We start from the raw sequence: 20,915 nt of genomic DNA, 5'->3' as shown, positions 1-20,915 counted from the left end.
AGAATTTAAACAGAAATTGAAATTAAAGTGCAGCAGGGTTCACAGAAGAACCAAAAGTAAATTGGGATCTCAGGACTCCAGAGACTAGGTAGCAGAGCCTAGATCTCAATTACCTTCCTAGATCCAAGCTCTCAAAAGCAATTAACAAGAAATTAAAGAAGAAGCAGTAAAGGGAATGTAAATGAGTTCAATTATGCAGAAGAGAAATTAAAGAGCTCTTGAGTAGAGATTGAGACAGAATTTCCTCAATTCTTAACACCCAAGACTCAAACAAGAAAATTAAAAGTGCCCAAGCAAGAACGAGGAAGAAGAGAGATCGATTCTCCTCCCCAATTCTCTGAAATCTCAGTGAAGACACCAAGAGAAGTTCCAAAGTGCAAAAATAAAATTCAAAGCTCAAAGAAAGTGCAAAATTCAAAAGCAAAGCAAAAGGTCCTAATTACATCAAACTAGCTCCTATTTATACACTTTCTATTCTTGGATTTTGGGATTTGGATGGGCTTTTGATTTGGTGAAAAAATGAATTAAATTGGAATTTTAATTAAATTTTCGGCCCAAAATAATAGCTTCCAGGAGGCTGCCCTGCCCTTGTGGAGGGCAGGGCAGAAAATTGATGTGTGGTGCGGCTTGGTGCGGGCTGGTGCGCAGAACGCTGCCCTGCCCTTGCGGAGGGCAGGGCAGAAAAAATTGGTGCGCCAGAAATGTGCCTTGGTGCGTAGAACGCTGCCAGAATCATGCCATGGTGCGCGCTGGTGCTGCCAGGATCGTGCCTTGGTGCGCAGAACGCTGCCCTGCCCTCGCGGAGGGCAGGGCAGGAAAAATTGGTGCGCCAGATGGGTGCTTTGGTGCGCTGCTGGTGCTGCCAGATTCATTCCTTGGTGTGCCAGACTCGTTTCTTGGTGCGCTAGAATCTGCCTTGCCCTCGCGGAGGGCAGGGCAGTGTTTCCAAACTGAAGTCCCAAGTTCGAATCCTGGCAGAAACACACGCTATTCAATTTCCTTGGCTTTCTTGGAGGGCAGGGCAACATTTTCTTCTTCTTGATTCCAAGGCACAAATTTGTGCTCTGCCCTTGTAGTGGGCAGGGCAGAGTTGCCTTCTTTGCCTTGTTCCCTTATGTTGCCCTCCTAGAGGGCAGTGTGCCCTTGTGGAGGGCAATGCTTGCCTCCCCCATTGCATGCGGCACATTTTTCCTTCCTTTGACCACGCTTCCTTCTCCTTGGGTCACGCTTTCTTAGGCCACGCTTTTCTCTTTTATTCTTTTCTTCACCTAAAATAAACCAAAACAACCACTCCAAGTATCACTAAATTCATAAGGCTTATAAATCAATTAAAATTCAATTAAAATTAGCTTAAACCTCATGAGTTAACATTAATTTCATGGTGGTTGCTTGATTTAAAGAAGTTATGCATTTTCACTCCAAATCACTTACTTAGGAAGCAAGAAAGTGCAAAAAGACTAACAAAACAAGTGAAATTAGCTTGAAAAATGGGTATATGATGACTTGTCATCAGTAACTCCCTGTTATTTGTGATGTGACCACTTGTGAATCGCTGTAAATGTTAAGTTTTTGAGCTCCCACCTCTTTAGTCAGCTTCAAACCGGCTAACAATGCTTCATATTCCGCCTGGTTATTTGAGGCCGGGAACCCGAACTTGAGGGAGAGCTCGACTTGGGTTCCTTGGTTGCCTTCTATTATTACGCCTGTGCCGCTTCCAGTTTTATTTGAAGAACCGTCCACATAGAGATTCCATTCTGTGAGGGTTTTCAGGACATCTGTGAATTCTGCGATAAAGTCGGCTAGATACTGTGATTTGATGGCCGTCCGAGCTTCATATTGGAGGTCAAATTCTGACAGCTCGACTGCCCATTGTAGAATTCTACCTGCTAAGTCTGTTTTCTGCAATATTCCTTTTAGGGGCTGGTTAGTTCGAACCTTAATGGTGTGAGCTTGGAAGTAAGGGCGGAGTCATCGGGATGTTAAAATGAGAGTATAGGCGAATTTTTCTATTTTCTAGTAGTTCAGCTTGGATCCCTATAGTTCTTTGCTGATGAAGTAGACGGGTTGTTGTCCATTCTCGTCTTCTCTGACTAGTGCTGAGGCTATTGCCCGGTTTCCTACTGCGAGATATAATGAGTGGTTCTCCTTTTCGTGGTCGAGATAGGATAGGTGGCCGTCCTAAGAACTTCTTAAAGTCTTGGAAGGCTTGCTCACATTCTGTTGTCCATTCAAACTGTTTTCCCTTTCTTAAAGTAGCATAGAAGGGGAGAGATCTTATCGCAGCTCCTGCTAAGAATCGGGATAAGGTGGCCAATCTCCCGTTGAGTTGCTGTACTTCTTTAACACAGGTTGGGCTCTTCATGTTGAGTATGGCCTGACATTTGTCTGGATTTTCTTCAATTCCTCTTTGTGTGAGCATGAAACCTAAGAATTTACCCGCTTCTACTGCAAAGGTGCATTTTGCGGGATTGAGTCATATGTCATGCTTTCTTATGGTGTCGAATACTTGGGCCAGGTCGAACAATAATGTCTCTTCGCTTTGTGTTTTTATTAGCATGTCGTCCACGTAGACCTCCATGACTTTTCCGATGTGATCCAAGAAGACTTTATTCATTATCCTTTGATAAGTAACTCCTGCGTTCTTGAGACCGAAAGGCATTACAATGTAGCAGTAGTTTGCTTTCGGTGTTAAGAACGAGGTCTTTTCTTGATCTGGTGGGTACATGGGGATTTGGTTGTACCCCGAGTATGCGTCCATAAATGATAGATATCTATATTCGGAGGAAGCGTCTACCAGAGCATCAATACTTGGGAGTGGGTATGGATCTTTTGGACAAGCTTTGTTGAGATCGGTGTAATCGGTGCACATTCGCCACTTCCTATTCGATTTTTTCACCAAGACAACGTTGGCTAGCCATAGTGGGTATTTGACTTCTCTTATGAATCCTGCTTCCAGTAGTGCTTGTACTTGTTCTTCCACAGCCTGGGATTGCTTTGGCCCAAGTTTTCTTCGTTTCTGCTGTACCGGCCGAGATTCTGGGTAGACCGCCAACTTATGATTCATTAGCTTAGGGTCTATTCCTGGCATGTCTGTGGCTTTCCACGCGAAGAGATCAACATTATATCGTAAGAATTGTATTAGTAATTCTTTTGAATCTTCTCTTAGGATTGTGCCGATATTAGTTGTTTTTTCTGACGTATCCCCGATCTGAATCTTCTCTATCGCACTTTATGGCTGTGGACGAAGCTCTTCTCATCGTTGGACTCCGCCCAGCTCGATTGTGTGGAACTCTTCTCCCCCGCCTCGGAGGTTTAGGCTTTCGTTATAATAGTGACGTGCCATCTTTTGATCTACTTTTACCGTGGCTATTCCTTTCGTAGTGGGGAATTTCATGCATAGATGTGGGGTCGAGACTATTGCGCCAAGTTGGTTGAGTGTTGTCCGACCTATGAGAGCATTGTAAGCTGAACTTACATCGACCACGATGTAGTCTATTTTGAGGGTCCTGGATTGGTTCCCTTTTCCAAAGGTTGTATGTAGTGGTATGTATCCCAGTGGTTGAACCAGGGTATCTCCTAGTCCGAACAGACTGTTTGGATATGCTTTAAATTCTTTTTCTTCTAAGCCGAGTTTATCGAAGGCTGTTTTGAATAAGATGTCGGCGGAACTCCCTTGGTCTATTAAGGTGCGGTGTAGATTGGCGTTTGCCAATATGATGGTGATGACCATGGGATCGTCGTGTCCTGAGATGATGCCGGAGGCGTCCTCTTTGGTGAATGTTATTGCCGGGATGTTGAGTGCTTCTTCTTTTCCCTCGACATGATATACTTCTTTGAGATATCTTTTGCGAGATGATTTGGAGATCCCTCCTCCTGCGAATCCGCCATGTATCATGTGGACATGCCTCTCTGGCATCCGAGGTGATCGTTCGGTTCGTTCGTTATCTTCATCCCTTCGTCTCTTTCTTTGATCATCATCTTGGGTGGCCAGGAATCGATCTAATTTTCCTTCTTTGACCAACTTTTCTATGATATTTTTTAAGTCGAAGCATTCATTTGTGGAGTGTCCTCGGACTCGATGGTATTCACAATATTCCTTCCGGTTTCCTCTTCCCTTTTTGCCTTTGAGTGGTCGTGCTGGGGGGATTTTTTCCGTATGGCAGACTTCTTTGTATATCTCGACCAGGGATGTTCTGAGAGGAGTGTAATTATGGTATTTTTTTATTTTCTCCCCTTGTCGATTTTCTTTTCTCTTGGATTCCTTGTCTTTGTCTCGGTAGGAGGCCCCCGATTTTGAGGTTTCCTCTAACCGAGCATTTTCTTCCATGTTGATATATTTCTCTGCTCGTTCCTGTACTTCGTCTAAGGAGGTCGGGTACTTTTTTTATATAGACTGGCTAAAAGGTCCCTCTCGTAGGCCATTGATGAGTCCCATGATGGAGGCCTCTGTTGGTAGACTTTGTATGTCCATGCATGTTTTGTTGAATCTCTCCATGTAGTTGCGGAGGCTCTCCCGATCTCCTTGTTTGATCCCTAGTAAGCTGGGGGCGTGTTTGGCCTTATCTTTCTGAATGGAGAATCTGGCTAGGAATTTTTTAGCTAGGTCATCAAAGCTTGAGATGGACTTAGGGGGCAGGTTGTCAAACCATCGGATTGCCGTCTTTGTGAGGGTTGTTGGAAAGGCTTTACAGCGAACAGCATCTGGGGCATCGGTGAGGTATATTCTGCTTCTGAAGTTGCTGAGGTGATGGTTGGGGTCCGTAGTGCCATCATACAGGGTCATATCCGGGAGTTTGAAGTCCTTTGGAATTTTAGTTTTCATGATTTCCCTGGTGGACGGGTCTTGCTCTTTGCGTGAATTTTCTTCAAGATTGGCCCGAGGGGCTTTTAATTTAAGGTCGGCTTCCAATTGCTGTAGTTTTTCTTCCAATTCTCGACGTCGCCACATCTCTCTTTGTAGATCTTTTTCGATTTCCCGTTGTTGTTGGGTTTCTTTTTCAAGTTGTTTTAGGCGGTCTAGGAGCGCTTCTATTGCCCCCGAATTTGGTGAGTCTTTGTCTTTGTTGGTTTCCGGGGTATCTTGCAGCGTGACATCCACGTTCTTGTGCGGTGTTCTATCTTCCAGACCTGAGTCGTGGTCGTTGTCATGGTCGTCCGCCATGGTGATGGGATGACTTCCAGGTTTCCCGGCAATGGCGCCAATGTTCCGAGGGTTACCTGAAACTGTAGGTCGATCTCGGACGAGATCGTCTGTGCTGATCGGAGCCGACGTGTCCGACAGGTGTATAGCGGCCGGAGCTGGTGTGTCCGACTTGAGGAATTGAGAATGCTACTAATCCTTTGTCATCGAAGGGTGGGGGTACCTGCAAGGGACTCCGATGCTTAAGTTAGCAAGGGTATTAAACAGGTATTGAGTAGAATCAGAGTATGAGTTATACCTGGGTGCTCCAGTGTATTTATAATGGTGAGTGGTGACCTTCTGTGGATAAGATAAGTTAGTTATCTTATCTTATCTTCAAGGGAACCGCTCTTCTCCCTATAGGCTTGGGCTGCCCTTGGATTTGGGGCGTGTTCCTCTATTTGGGACCTTTGTTTGGGCTTTCCTGTGACTTAGCCGAGCTCTTTGAGAAGAGGTCGGGTTGTCCTGACTTGAAGAGGTCGATCGCTTTGTCTGTCGAACATCCCGGGTCGGACAGCTCAACCCAGGGTATGAACAGGTACATACTCATGTATTAATCAAATGTTAACCTTATGCATTGATGTTCTTGTATATTGCTTGAAAGAAATAAAGAAATATGAGAAAAACAAAAGAAAAAGTGGAAAAGAAAAGAAAAGAAAAAGAAAAAAAACAAAAGAAAAAGAAAAAAATAAAAATAATAAAAAAGGGGACAAAATGCCCTAAAGTGAAGTCCAATAAGTGTCAATGCATAAGTGTTGAGAAATAAAAAGAAAATGCATGAGTATGTGAAAAAGTGAAGGATTGGTAGTTAGGTTAGCACTTAATTGTATAGGTTATTATATAGGTTAGGTGGGAAAGCTTAAGTCAATCAAAGATTCAAATTCTAGTCCACTTAACCATTTATGATCCTACCTTGACCCTAACCCCATCACAACCTATGAAAAGACCTCATGATGAATGTATGCATGCATTGAATAATTATCGATTGTTAGATGAAAAACAAATCTTGGAAAGCATGATTAGGGGAGAATTAAGAGAATCGACCCTATACACTTGAGCAACTAGAGTGCAAACACTTCCGGTGAGGGTTCAATGCTCAATTCCTTGATTCTCTGCTTTCATAAGCATTCTTCTTGCAAGTCTATTTGAACTTCATTTTTATAATTGAATTGGTAGGATTCATGAGTCGTCATATGATCTTAGCCCTACTTATGCATATATGTTCTTGGAGATTGATTTACCTTCAACCAAGTAAGTAGAATCATTTTGTATTTAGTTACATTCATTTAGATAGGATGCATATAGATAGATTGCACTGAATAAATGTTCATACCCCTTGTTTCCTTCTTGATTTAGCATGAGGACATGCTATGGTTTAAGTGTGGGGAGGTTGATAAACCCCATTTTTAGGGTTTATCTTGTGTTGCATTTGGAGGGTTTTGTCAACTTTTCTCCCACTTATTCACCAAAATAGCATGGTTTTGTAAATTCTCCTTTAATTGTGCTTAAGAGTGAAAACATGCTTTTTGGGGCTTAAAATAGCTAAATTTAATTCACCTTAATTCCATTAGATGCCTTGATATGTTTGTTAAGTGATTTCAGGTTTAGGAGGCAAAGATTGGATTGAGAGAATGAAGAAAAAGCATGAAGAAATGGAGAACTCATGAAGAAATGAAGGAATCGCAAAAGCTGTTAAGCCCGACCTTTTCGCACTTAATTGATCATAACTTGAGCTACAAAAGTCCAAATGATGCGGTTTCAGTTGCGTTGGAAAGCCAACATCCGGGGCTTTAAAATAATATAATATATTTCATAGTTTCCTGGCGTTTAAAGGCACGTACATGCACTGTACGTGTACACACCGATGTTGCACGTAACTCACTAAAGTGCAACTCGTGGCCAGCGATTTTTGAAGCATTGTGGGCCCAATCCAACTCATTTCTGATGCTATTTAAGCCATGGATTGAAGAGGAATCAACATACTAGTCATCATTAGTCATAGTTTAGTTTTAGAAGTAGTTATAGTTAGTTTTCTAGAGAGAGAAGCTCTCTCTTCTGTCTAGAATTAGGATTAGGTTTAGGTCAATAATCTTAGATCTAGGTTTTAATTCATTCTTTCATCTATTTCTACCTTTCAATTCTTTGTTGTTACATTCATCATTCTTCCATTCTTTTGTTGTAATTTCCTTTATGTTGTTTTTATACTTTGTTGTAGATCTACTTTTGTTTCTTCTATTTCCTTTTAATTCAATTTGAGGTAATTCATGATGATTGTGCTTTCTTTGGTTTTCTGTTGTTGATCTCTTACTTTTGTAGTTGTAGTTCTCTTTAATCCTTGCAATTTATATTGTTCACCTTTATTGCCTTTTATGTGTTTGTTGAAATGCCTCTTCTAGATATGAGTTAGATTTTGTTTCTCTTGGCCTAGGTAGAGAAATTAGTGACGCTTGAGTTATCAAACTCTTTTGTTAATTGATAATTAGAGATTGCTAATTGATTTGGATACCACTAAAGCTAGTCTTTCCTTAGGAGTTGACTAGGACTTGTGGAATCAAGTTAACTCATCCACTTGACTTTCCTCCATGGTTAGAGGTTAACTAAGTGGGAGCAATGAACAATTCTCATCACAATTGATAAGGATAACTAGGATGGAATTTCTAGTTCTCATACCTTGTCAAGAGCTTTCTTAGTTGTTAGTTTATTTCTCTTGCAATTTACATTTCTTGTCTCTTATCTCAAAACCCCCAAAACATACCTCTAACCAATAGCAAGAACACTTTATTGCAATTCCTAGGGAGAATGACCCGAGGTTTGAATACTTCGGTTATTTTCATTGGGGTTTGTTTTAGTGATAACCAAATTTTTGTATGAAAGGATTATTGTTGGTTTAGAAATTATACTTGCAACGAAACTTCAATTGTGAAATTCTATACCATCAATTTTTTCGTTCATCACATATTCGATGAAGATCAATTTTGGGAGCTCCGAGCTTGTGAAGAACTCCATCAAGACATGGTGAAATTAATTGAGAACCTTGGAGCACAATGGAAGACCAAGCATTGGTGGATGTTCAAGGATGGATTCAAGCACAAGCCACCTTAATGAGAGCTCTCCATAAGTCCAACTTAAGGACAATAAATAAAAGTGCTAGGTGGGAGACACCCCACCATGGTAACATCTTTTCATTTTTCTCTTTTGTATATATTGGTAAAATAAGTTTAATTTCATGTTTAGTTTAGTTAGTTGAGTTTATTTGGGAGTCTAGTATGTTAAATAAGGTTTTATGGTGTTTTTGTAGCTGTTTGGAGGTTTGGAATGCTTGGTTTGGTACAAGAACTTGGAAAAATTTTGAAAAACATAGCACCACGCTACGTGTACGTGTCACCCATGTGTACGCGTGACACCAAGAATTTCGACCACCCACACGTACGCTTCACCCACGCGTACGCGTGAACCCCAAAAATTTTCACCTCCCATACAAATTCCAGAGAGTTGCGCGCGTTTTGGGCTCGAATTGTGCCTCTTACACAAAATCTACCCACGCGTACGCGTCATCCCACGCTTGCGCGTCACCTATATCCCTCTTCACCCCACGCATGCGCGTCACCTATATCTCTCTTCACCCACGCATGCGCGTCGCCGATGCATACGCGTTGCACGCCACTTTTTCCACTCACGCGTACGCGTGACTCTGCCCTGTTTCACCCCTTTTTTTCTCTTCTTCTTTCCATTTCTTCTCTTCTTTCCTTCTCTCACCCATCATCCAACACTACCATATACCATAAACCATTAGTTAGTTTAGTTAGATAGCTAGTTGTTTAGTTAGTTTAATTTTTGTTTAATTTTCTACTTTTTATGATAAGTGTTGGATTACCAAATTTGTTTGCTATCTATTACTGCTGATTATTGATAAGATGTTATTTTAACATCATTGTTGTTAATTTTCATTGTTGGATTCTTTTATTGAGGTTACACCTTGTTACTTGGTTTTGAATTTTTCATGTTTAACCTCTTTGAATGCCAAGTACATGTGACAATGCCTTTAAGCTTTCTTAACTCTTTTGAATTGCATATTTTGGCCACCATGCATTCATCATCCATTGTTAGGCAATTGTATAGTATCAATGTATTTTTTGTTAGGTGATGCTTGTTTATGATTTACCTTTATCGACACCACCTATTTCATGCATTGAGATTTGTGAAATTGTGAAATTGGGTCGTAAGCTTACCTAGTGACATATTTTTGAGCTTTCTAAGCTTTGTGAACCATGCTTGCTATGTGATTGACTTTCACTTCTATCTCCTTTGTCCTAAGTTCCATAGCACCCATGTCTTCCAACCTTATGTCACTTAGGTGTTGTAACAACCTCAATATGTGTCATTGGTTTATGTGTGAGCTCTATATTTTATTTTGTTCATTAAAGTTACCTTGCACATCAATCAATGTCCATTCATTATCCAATTCACAATTGCTTGATTTTTGCTTGAGTGCTTTCATGTTTCTTTACTACTTGTTTGGTTGACTTAACCTACCCGTCTTTTCTGAAGTATTTCAAGCACACTAGAATGGGTGAAGTTCTTACTTCTTTCGTGTAATTGTGACATATCCTTCTATGCTAGTGTGTGAGTTCTAAACCATGCGCAATCCTAGAATTCATACACCTATTTTTCATCAATGTCACACTAATTCACTCACCCAATTCTAGTGGTTATTACCTCATTCCAACAATTTGCTCTTCCTTACTTTTGTATTTTCTCATCTTACTGTGCTATTTTCTATTTTTCATGGGTGAGTCATCATAAGCAAAAACAGAAGCGGAAGAAAGAACACGCAGTAGCCAGTTGATCCAATAGTTGAAGGTGGCAATCCGGAAAGTCGTCGTACCCCCTTGCTCACCTTTGAATGCACCGAGGACGGTGCAAACTTTTACGTGTCGGGAGGTCATCCGACCAATCGGCATTTTTGGGTGACAATTTCTAATCCCAACACTTTTGCATTTCACTTTTAGGTCTTTTAGGATTTTTAGTTGCATTTTCTTATTTTGCATATGTATATAATAAGCTTAGTCAAAATAATGAAATTTTCTAAGAAATTTATCTATAGGGCACCCCAATTAATTGAAAAAAAATTTTTTAGAACTTGCTTGAACTATATATTATGGATCATGTTTTTGAGCTAAGAACACATAAGCATGTGAGATTTTGAGCCTAAATTGTGTGGTTACATCAAATAACCACTTATGTCCATTCTTGTGTGCATTGGTCTCTTTCTATGATTGTAATCTTTGATTTGTTTGATTCTATATATCCATTATTTTGTGTATGAATGCACTTATATGATTGAGGTCATTGTTTCAATTAGCTCACTTACCCAAATAGCCTTACCTTTTATCTTCCATTGTTAGCCAACTTTGAGCCTATGCTAAACCTATTTGTTCTTAATTTTAGCACATTACAAGCCTTAAAGCAAAAAATAATAAATGTCCCTTGTTTGGATCTTTGATTAGCTTAGGCTAGTGAGAGTGTTTATCATTTAAGTTTGGGAAATTTGGGAACATTGGTTGGGATAAAAGGGTATTTTGTATTTCTATTTAAAATATTGGGAATTGGGTACATACTCATGTATGAATTATGTTTAAACCATATTGATGACAAGTCATCATATACCCATTTTTCAAGCTAATTTCACTTGTTTTATTAGTCTTTATGCACTTTCTTGCATCCTAAGTAAGTGATTTGGAATGAAAATGCATAACTTCTTTAAATCAAACAACCACCATGAAATTAATGTTAACTCATAAGGTTTAAGCTGAATTTAATTTATTTTTAATTGATTTATAAGCCTTGTGAATTTAGTGATACTTTGAGTGGTTATTTTGGTTGATTGTAGGTGAAGAAAAGAAGAAAAGAGAAAGCGTGGCCTAAGAAAGTGTGGCCAAAGGAGAAAAAGGCGTGGCACATAAAGGAGGAATGCAAGTATTGCCCTCCACAAGGGCACACTGCCCTCTAGGAGGGCAACATAAGGGAACAAGGCTTGATGAGGCAACTCTGCCCTGCCCACGACAAGGGCAGAGCACAAAATTGTGCCTTGGATCAAAGAAGAGCAAAACCTTGCCCTGCCCTCCACAAGGGCAGTATCGGGCCTTCATGGAAAATAAATCAAAGGAAAAAGTTTACCCTTGCTTGCCACAAGAGTCGAACACGGCACAATGAGGAAGCAAGGAACTAGGCCTCATTATGGTGCCAAGAAAGCCAAGGAAAATAGTAGCGTGTGCATCGGCCAAGTCTCGAACACGGGACTTCAATTTGGAAACACTGCCCTGCCCTCTGCGAGGGCAGGGCAGGATTTTGTTGTGGCACGGCCAGCGCACCAACCTGGCGCACCAAGGCATCATTCGGCAGCACCAGCAGCGCGCACAGGCACCAAAATGGCGCACCAGAAATTTCTGCCCTGCCCTCCGCGAGGGCAGGGCAGCATCCTGCAGCACACACCAACGCACCACACTCGCACCAAGGCTGCACGCATCAATTTTCTGCCCTGCCCTCCACAAGGGCAGGGCAGCCTCCTGGAAGCTAATTCTTCATGGGCTAAAATTGGATTAAAAATCCAATAAAATTCATTTCTTCACCAAATCAAAAGCCCATCCAAATCCCAAGATCCAAGAATAGAAAGTGTATAAATAGGAGATAGTTTGATGTAATTAGGACCTTTTACCTTTTCCTTTACTTTTGAACTTTGAATTTTCCTTTGAACCTTTACTTTGAGCTTTTGAACTTTCTCTTAGGGACCTCACTGAGATTTCAGAGAATTGGGGAGGAGAATTGATCTCTCTTCTTCCTCGTTCTTGCTTGAGCATTTTTACTTTTCTTGTTTTGAGTTTTGGGTGTGAAGAATTGAGGAAATTCTGTCTCAATCTCCATTCAAAATCTCTTTAATTCCTCTTCTGCATAATTAAGTTGAATTTCAATTCCTTTACTGCTTCTTCTTCAATTTCTTGTTAATTGCTTTGTGAACTTGGATCTGGGAAGGCAATTGAGAGCTAGACTTTACTTTCTGGTCTCTTGAGTCCTGAGATCCCATTTTTCTTTTTGGTTCTTCTGTGAACCCTACTGCACTTTAATTTCAATTTCTGTTTGAATTCTAGTTGTTTCTAATTCAATTTCTGCTTTATTAATTGTTGCAATTTACTTGCCTTTGCTGAAATTCTGAATTCCCCATCCTCAATTCCCTTTTCCATTCGAGCAATTTATATTTCTTGCAATTTAAGTTACTATAATTTACATTTCTTGCACTTTAAGTTTCAGTCATTTAATTTCTTGTTCTTTAAGATTCAGCACTTTTACTTTCCTGTCCTTTAATTTACTGCAATTTTCTCCTCTCCCTTTACATTCCAAGTAATTTAGCTTCTGTTGAAGATAAACCACTCAACCAATATTTGATTTGCTTGACTAAATCAACCACTAAACTAAAATTGCTCAATCCTTCAATCCCTGTGGGATCGACCTCACTCCCGTGAGCTTTTATTACTTGATGCGACCCGGTACACTTGCCGGTGAGTTTTGTGTTGGATCGTTTTCCACACATCAAGTTTTTGGCGCTGTTGCCGGGGATTGAAATAGATTGACAATGATTAAGTGAAGTGGAGATTTAGATCAAGCACTTTTTCTTTATTTCTAACTAACACACTAACTGTTTGAGAAATTGTCTCTATCAATTCACTAACAGTTTATTTTAACTAACTGCACTTAATTCTCAAGCGTGCCGCTGTTTGTTCCTCCTGTTTGTTCATATACCACAGGAAATCAAGTTTCTACAAACAAGGAGTATCATGACATGAAGCCACCACTCATTACACTCATCAAGAACAATTGTTCTTATGATGGAAATCCATTGGAGGATCCTCAACAGCACATATCTACTTTTCTGAGAACTTGTAATGCTATCAAAACTGATGGTCTAGACCTTGACACTTATAAGATCTTGTTATTCCCTTTCTCGCTAAGGGGTGAAGCTGCACAATGGCTTGAAACTTTTTCTCAAGGAAGTATCACTAGCTGGGACGATTTGGTCACCAAATTTCTGGCCAAATTCTGCTCATCCCAACAGATCATCAAGCTGGAAAAGGGGGAATATTCATTCACACAAGGAGAAGAAGAACCACTCTTTAAGGCATGGGAAAGATACAAGAAAGCAACTGATAAAGTGGGCTTCCGAGCTTTCTATGAAGGATTGACCCCAGAAACAAGGAAAGCAGTGGACTACTTCTCAGATGGCCTACTCAAAGCAACAACAGCTGCCCAAGGAATTGCAAACTTCAATGATAAAGGAGTTAACAACCAACATTCATTTGAAAAACCACAGAATGTAATATCAGAAAAAGAAGTGATGAATATAGAAGGGGTGAATGCATTAAAGGACCTAAACAAACAAATGCACCATCCACCACAGCAAAACATGGAGCTGTCTGCTGCAGTGAATGCCAAATTTCCACCATGGAGACCCCATTCTTATCTAAGAATGAGGGAGTCCCAACATCAAGAACAAGGAAGTTTCAACCAGGGCAACTCCATGACCACAAACAATCAACATCATTCACCCACTAATACCACTCAAAGTCAATACTCACAACATAGATACTCCCAGACTCATCCCAACTGGAGAAGAAACGAGTACCAAAATCACAAACCAAGGGACTTCAATTATAACAACCCCAGCTCCACAAACCAACAAAAACACCATTATAGTAACAACAACCACTACATGCCACCACAACACCCACCCTTCCAACCTTTAACATCCCACAACCAACCAATCTCACAAAACTCTCAGAGGATCACTAACTTAGAGATCTTAATGGAGAGAATGATGAAACACCAAGAGGAGATAACAAAGAACCAAGAGATTTCAATCAGAGGAATTGAGGGACAAATAGCTCAACTGGTAAAGCATTTTGAAGAAATAGGTGAGAAGAGGGAAAATACTCTCCCCAGAGCCACTGAAGACAAACCAACTAACAATGAAGACGCTGCAAGGAGGGAGGGATGGAAAAAGATCATAGAGGAAAGTAGGAAAACCTTGGACAAAGAAAATACCAGCCAAGAAAAACACAACAAGGAATTCTTACAAGGAGAGCCAGAGGATGGAATTAAAGAAAAGCAGAAAATTCCCACTGGAAGATTTTCACCAGGGGATAGAGTAATGATAAACAGTCAAACCATGAAGGTGTCCCCACAGCTGCCTGATCACTACATTGTGACTAAGATCCTTCCACAGGAATTCATAGAGGTCATCAAAGAAGAAACCGGAAGGAAGTTCACCGTGAAGAAAGACAAGCTAAGGCACTGTGATTTTCAATCTTCATGATCAGCAGAATGGAGGAATGTCAAGCTAGCGACAATAAAAGAGCGCTTGTTGGGAGGCAACCCAACCGGAGGTAGTTTTCTTTTCATAGCTTTTTCAATAAAAATGTTGAATAATTGGTATGCATTGCAAGGAGCTAAGTTTGGTGTTGCACACCAAAATAATTTAAAGGAGAATGAAAGATTCTAAGTTTGGTGTTCCACCAAAATCTCATTTAAAAACATTCTCACTTCCTGCATAATGCTAGCTCCAAGCAATCAAACAACTTATCCAACTATTTAACTACTTTTTAGCTTTAATTCCATAACCTTTAGCAAGGACACAAGGTTTTACATATGGTTAATTTGTTGCATCAGAGGCTATGGCAAACAATTAAGTTTGGTGTTCCCACACCAAAATAAATCCAAAAGACACACTCACTTTATGCATATTAACCATTCATCTAAGGGCTTGAGAAGCAAGCAACTTTTGAGAATTATGCAGGAAAGTAGTCAACCATTGAAGATATTGTGCATCTTAACTCAAAAGGAGTACAACAAGAGGAAGAATAAAAAGCTGCAACCCAAAAGGTTGTATCTACACTTAATCCTTGTTGTTTTGAAATGTTTAAATTCAGGAATTCTTGTATATCTTGCTAAAGTGTTTATTTAGTTGCAAGTGAAGTTGTTTGATTAAGTATGTTGATCTGCATAATGTTTGTCATTCATCACTTAGCTTTAAATTTTGTTTTGTTTCCCATATGCTTAAATAAAAGAGAAATGGTTGAATTAGAAAGTAAATATCCAATGTTGCATAAGTTAGAATGGAAGTTAATGGTGGTATATGTATCTGATTAAATGCATAACTCATGAAATAATTGCTGCATAATGTCATTTTCATTGAAGTGTGAGCTAGCTTGCTGTTATAAAGATTCTTATCAATAAAGAAAAAAGCCCTTGAGAACAAAAACAGAAAGAAAAGGAAGAAGAAAAAGCCAAAGTGGCAAGAAAAACAAAGAATAAAGGTTGGACACCAATAGCTTAGACCCTAGGACATATGCCTGTGGTGTTCTTGTACTAAGATATGCTTGGAAAAGTAAATTCTAAGGGGTATTTTAAAACCCGGTCACTTAGATCAACTGATTTGGGATGACCAATTGAAAGTCCACAATAAAGAGCAACTTAGATACAGAACATTTAGTTATCCAAAGAGATGCTGGGCATCAATGATCCTAGGAAGAAATAGTGAGCCATGTGTCTGTGGTGGAAAGATGTTGAGTAAAAGAAAAAAATAAAGCCAAAGACTATTACTGCAACATTAGACACCAAGCCTCCAAAAGAATAATAAGCTTGTTAAGCATTAAAAGCCAAGAAAAGTTAGCAAGGGAATAATTAAAAAAATAAGTCTTATAACAGCAAGTTTAGCAAGCCTTTGAGGAAAGATGTATATTATGTAACAGCAACAATAATTGAGTTATCATTGTCTGCATAAAGACTCCATAAATCAAATTCTGCTATATGCCTAATAAGGATATGTGTTCTTTTCTTATTCATTTCAATTGCTCTTAATTTTGATGCTTGCTTGGGGACAAGCAAGATTTAAGTTTGGTGTTGTGATGACAAGTCATCATATACCCATTTTTCAAGCTAATTTCACTTGTTTTATTAGTCTTTATGCACTTTCTTGCATCCTAAGTAAGTGATTTGGAATGAAAATGCATAACTTCTTTAAATCAAACAACCACCATGAAATTAATGTTAACTAATAAGGTTTAAGCTGAATTTAATTGATTTTTAATTGATTTATAAGCCTTGTGAATTTAGTGATACTTTGAGTGGTTATTTGGTTGATTGTAGGTGAAGAAAAGAAGAAAAGAGAAAGCGTGGCCTAAGAAAGTGTGGCCAAAGGAGAAAAAGGCGTGGCACATAAAGGAGGAATGCAAGTATTGCCCTCCACAAGGGCACACTACCCTCTAGGAGGGCAACATAAGGGAACAAGGCTTGATGAGGCAACTCTGCCCTGCCCACGACAAGGGCAGAGCACAAAATTGTGCCTTGGATCAAAGAAGAGCAAAACCTTGCCCTGCCCTCCACAACGGCAGTATCGGGCCTTCATGGAAAATAAATCAAAGGAAAAAGTTTACCCTTGCTTGCCACAAGAGTCGAACACGGCACAATGAGGAAGCAAGGAACTAGGCCTCATTATGGTGCAAAGAAAGCCAAGGAAAAATAGTAGCGTGTGCATCGGCCAAGTCTCGAACACGGGACTTCAATTTGGAAACACTGCCCTGCCCTCCGCGAGGGCAGGGCAGGATTTTGTTGTGGCATGGCCAGCGCACCAACCTGGCGCACTGAGGATTGGATTTTTGACGGTTTAGAATTTCACAAATGAATTCTCGTTGCAAGTATAGTTTCTAAACCAAGCAATAATCCTTTCATACAAAAAGTTGTTTGTCACTAAAACAAACCCCTAAATTTATAAACCGAAGTATTGGACCTCGGGTCGTTCTCCCTAGGAATTGTAATAAAGTGTCTTGTTATTGGTTTGAGTTGTTTTGGGGTTTTGGATAAGAAGCATGAAAAGTAAATGGCAATGAAAATAAACTAACAACTAACAAAGCTCTTGGCAAGATATGAGAACTAGAAGTCCTATCCTAGTTATCCTTCTCAATTGTGATGAGAATTGTTCATTGCTACCACTTAGTTAACCCTTACTAAAGAAAGGAAAGTCAAGTGGATGAATTGACTTGAGCCACAAGTCCTAGCCAACTCCCAAGGAAAGACTAGCTTTAGTGCACTCCAAACCAATTAGCAATCTCTCCAATTATCAATCAACAAAGGAATTAGATAACTCAAGTGTCACTAATTACTCTACCTAGGCCAAGAGGAACAAAATCTACACTAAACCTAGAAGAGACATTTCAACAAACACATAGAAGGCAATAAGAGTAAACAACATAAATTGCAAGAATTAAAGAGAGATCTAACTACAAAGGCAAGAGATTAACAATGGAAAAGCAAAGAAGAACAATTATTATGAATTACCTCTTATTGAATTGAAAGAATGTAGAAGAATCAATACTAGATCTACAACAAAATGTAAGAACAACATAAAGGAAATTACAACAAAAGAGTAGAAGAAGATGAATGCAACTACAAAGAATTGAAAGGTAGAAGTAGAAGAAAGCAAAGATTAAAACCTAGATCTAAGAACTAAACCTAATCCTAATCCTAATTCTAGAGAGAAGTGAGAGCTTCTCTCTCTAGAAACTACTCTAAACTAATCCTAATGAGTGTGAATGAACTAATCTCCCTTTGCTCTTCAATCCTTGGCTTTAAATAGCATGTTTGGCGCCAAAGTTGGTTGAGATTGGGCCCCACAACCCTTGAGAATTCGTTGGTCACGTTTTCATTAAAAAATCATAAACTAGCACCGACGCGTACGCGCACAGCACGCGTACGCGTCCATGGGGTAATTCGCAGGTGCGCGCAAGCGCCAGGTGCGCGCGCGCGTCCATGGGCTAGTTCAACTTCTTTGACTTTTCATGATTTCTCCACTTTGCATGCTTTCCCTCTTCACTCCTTTGATCCATTCCTAGCCCTTTTCAATCTGAAATCACTAACAAACATATCAAGGCATCTAGTGAAATCAAAGATGAATTGAATTTAGCTAATTTAAGGTCTAGAAAGCATGTTTTCACATCTAAGCACAAATTAGGAGACAATCACAAAACCATGCTATTTCATTGAATAAATGTGGGTAAAAGGTATTAAAATCTCTTAGAATCAATGCAAGATAAACCGTCAAAATGGGTTTATCAACCTCCCCACACTTAAACCAAGCATGTCCTCATGCTTAAACCAAGAATGAAGTAAAGGGTATGGTATTTATTCAATAGAACTAACTAAATGCAATCTACCTACATGCAACTATCTAAATGAATGTAATTGCTTGGTCAAATAAATCAATTCCCAAGAAGTATATATGCACAAGGGCTAAGGACTAGCAAGTCTAATCCACAATTGAATTGAGTTATTAAATATTTTTACAAACTTGCATGAGAAGAGGTGATCATAGGTGGAAACATGTAATTGAGCATCAAACCCTCACCGGATGTATTTGCACTCTATTCGCTCAAGTGTTTAGGGTTGATTCTCTCAATTCTCTCCTAATCATGCTTTCTAAGATTTGTTTTTCTTCTAACAATCAACAAATATTTCATGCATGCATACATATATCATGAGGTCTTTTCTTTAGGTTGTAATGGGGCTAGGGTCAAGGTAGGATGCATCTTTGGTTAAGTGAGTTTGAAATTTGAATCTTTGATAAGCTTAAACTTCCCACCTAACCTATGGCATCCTATACAATTAAGTTCTAATCTAACTACCCATTCCTCACTTTTTCACATACTCATGCATTTTCTTTTTATTTCACAACACTTACGCATTGATTCTTATTGAGCTTCACTTTGGGGCATTTTGTCCCCTTTATTGCTCTTCTTTTTTTTTTCTTTCTTTTTCTATTTACATTTTTTTTTCTTTTCTTTTCTTTTTTTTTTCTTTTTCACTTTTGTTTCTTTTTCTTTTCATTTTTTTTTCTTTTTCTTTCAAACTATACACACAAACATCAATGCATAAGGTCTATACATTTAATTAATACATGAGTATGTACCCAATTTCCCAATATAAAAATACAAAACACAAACACCTTTTTATCCCAACCAATGTCCCAAAGTTTTCCCACTCTTGACTGACACTCACACTTACTAGCCTAAGCCAATCAAAGATCCAAATAAAGGACATTCATTGTTTTTCGCTTTAAGGCTTGTAATGTGCTAAAATAAGAACAAGTGGGTTAATCATAGGCTCAAATTTGGCTAACAAAGGAAGATAAAAGGTTGGCTATTTGGATAAGTGAGCTAAATAAAATGATGGCCTCAATCATATAAATGCATGTATACACAAAATAATGGACATAAAGAATCAAACAAATCAAAGATTACAATCATAGAAAGAGAATAATGCACACAAGAAGGAAAAATAAGTGGTTATAAGATGTAACCACACCATTAGGCTCAAAACTCACAAGCTTGTGTTCTTAGCTCAAAAATATGATCCACAAGATATATAATTCAAGCAAGTTTAATGAAAAGTTTTCACTCAAATCAATTGGTGTGCCCTATAGATAGAAATCCTTGAAAAATTTCATTATTTTGACTATGCTTATTCTGTATATATATGCAAAAATTAAGAGAATGCAAGTAAGATTCCTAAAAACCTAAAATGAAATGCAAAAGTGTTGGGATTAGAAATTTGTCACCCAATATCGCCGAACGGTCGGACAACCTCCCCACACTTGAAAGTTTGCACCGTCCTCGGTGCACTCAAAGATGAGCAAGGGGGTACGGCGAATCTCCAGATTGCTACGTGTTCTTAGTCTTGCTTCCGTTTTTGCTTGTGGTGCATTGTGCATGGAAAACAAAAATATAACACCATAAGGTAGGGTAATACAAAAGCAAGGAAGCATAATTGTTGGAATGAGGTAAATCACTAGAAATGAGTGAGTGAATTAGTGTGACATTGAGAAATAGTAGGTGTGTGAATTCTAAATTGCGCGGTTTAGAACACACATTAGCATAAAAAGCTATGTCACCAAAGAAGCATGCACTGTACTCATTCTAGTATGCTTGAGATGCTTTAAGTAAACTTGTAAGATAAAACAAGCATTAAAGAAGCATGAAAGCATTCAAGTCAAACACATATGGATGCATATGATCATGAAATACCATGCATTAAGAGAAATGCACATCATCATCCATCATCAAGAGGTTGCCTAATCACAAAATAAGGCTCAAATCACATGGTGGCCAAATCATGTAATTCAAAAAGAGTCACAAGCTCGAAGGCAATTCTCATCACTTGGTATTCTTAAAAGGTAAGCATGAAAAACTCAAGACCAAGTAGCAAAATATAACCTCAATCATAGGATCCAACAAAGATTATATAAAAACATTAATGCTAAATTAGCATTTAGGCAATAAGGAAGAAGCAATGCATAGTAAACAAAGTCAATAATCCAACACTTATGATGAAAAGAGAGAAAATAAAATGAAAACTAAACTAAAACTAACTAACAAACTAACTAACTAACTAATTAACTAACTAAAATAAATGGTTATCCATGGCGTTTGGAAGTGTTGGATGAGGGGTAGGAGAAGGGAAGAAGAAAGGGGAAGGAAAGAAATGGAAAGAGGAGAAGAAAAGAAATGGATGGAAGAAAGGACATCCACGCGCACGCACGCATGGCGCGCGCGCGTCGATGGCTTATTTCGAGAGTGGCGCGTACGCGTCATGTGCGCGTGCGCGCAAGTGGTGTTTGTGCCCCAGGCCCAATTTC

Source organism: Arachis hypogaea, chromosome 8 (genome assembly GCF_003086295.3).
Source record: "Arachis hypogaea cultivar Tifrunner chromosome 8, arahy.Tifrunner.gnm2.J5K5, whole genome shotgun sequence".
NCBI classification, from domain to species: Eukaryota; Viridiplantae; Streptophyta; class Magnoliopsida; order Fabales; family Fabaceae; genus Arachis; species Arachis hypogaea.
Note: the sequence above shows the minus strand (reverse complement) of the source record.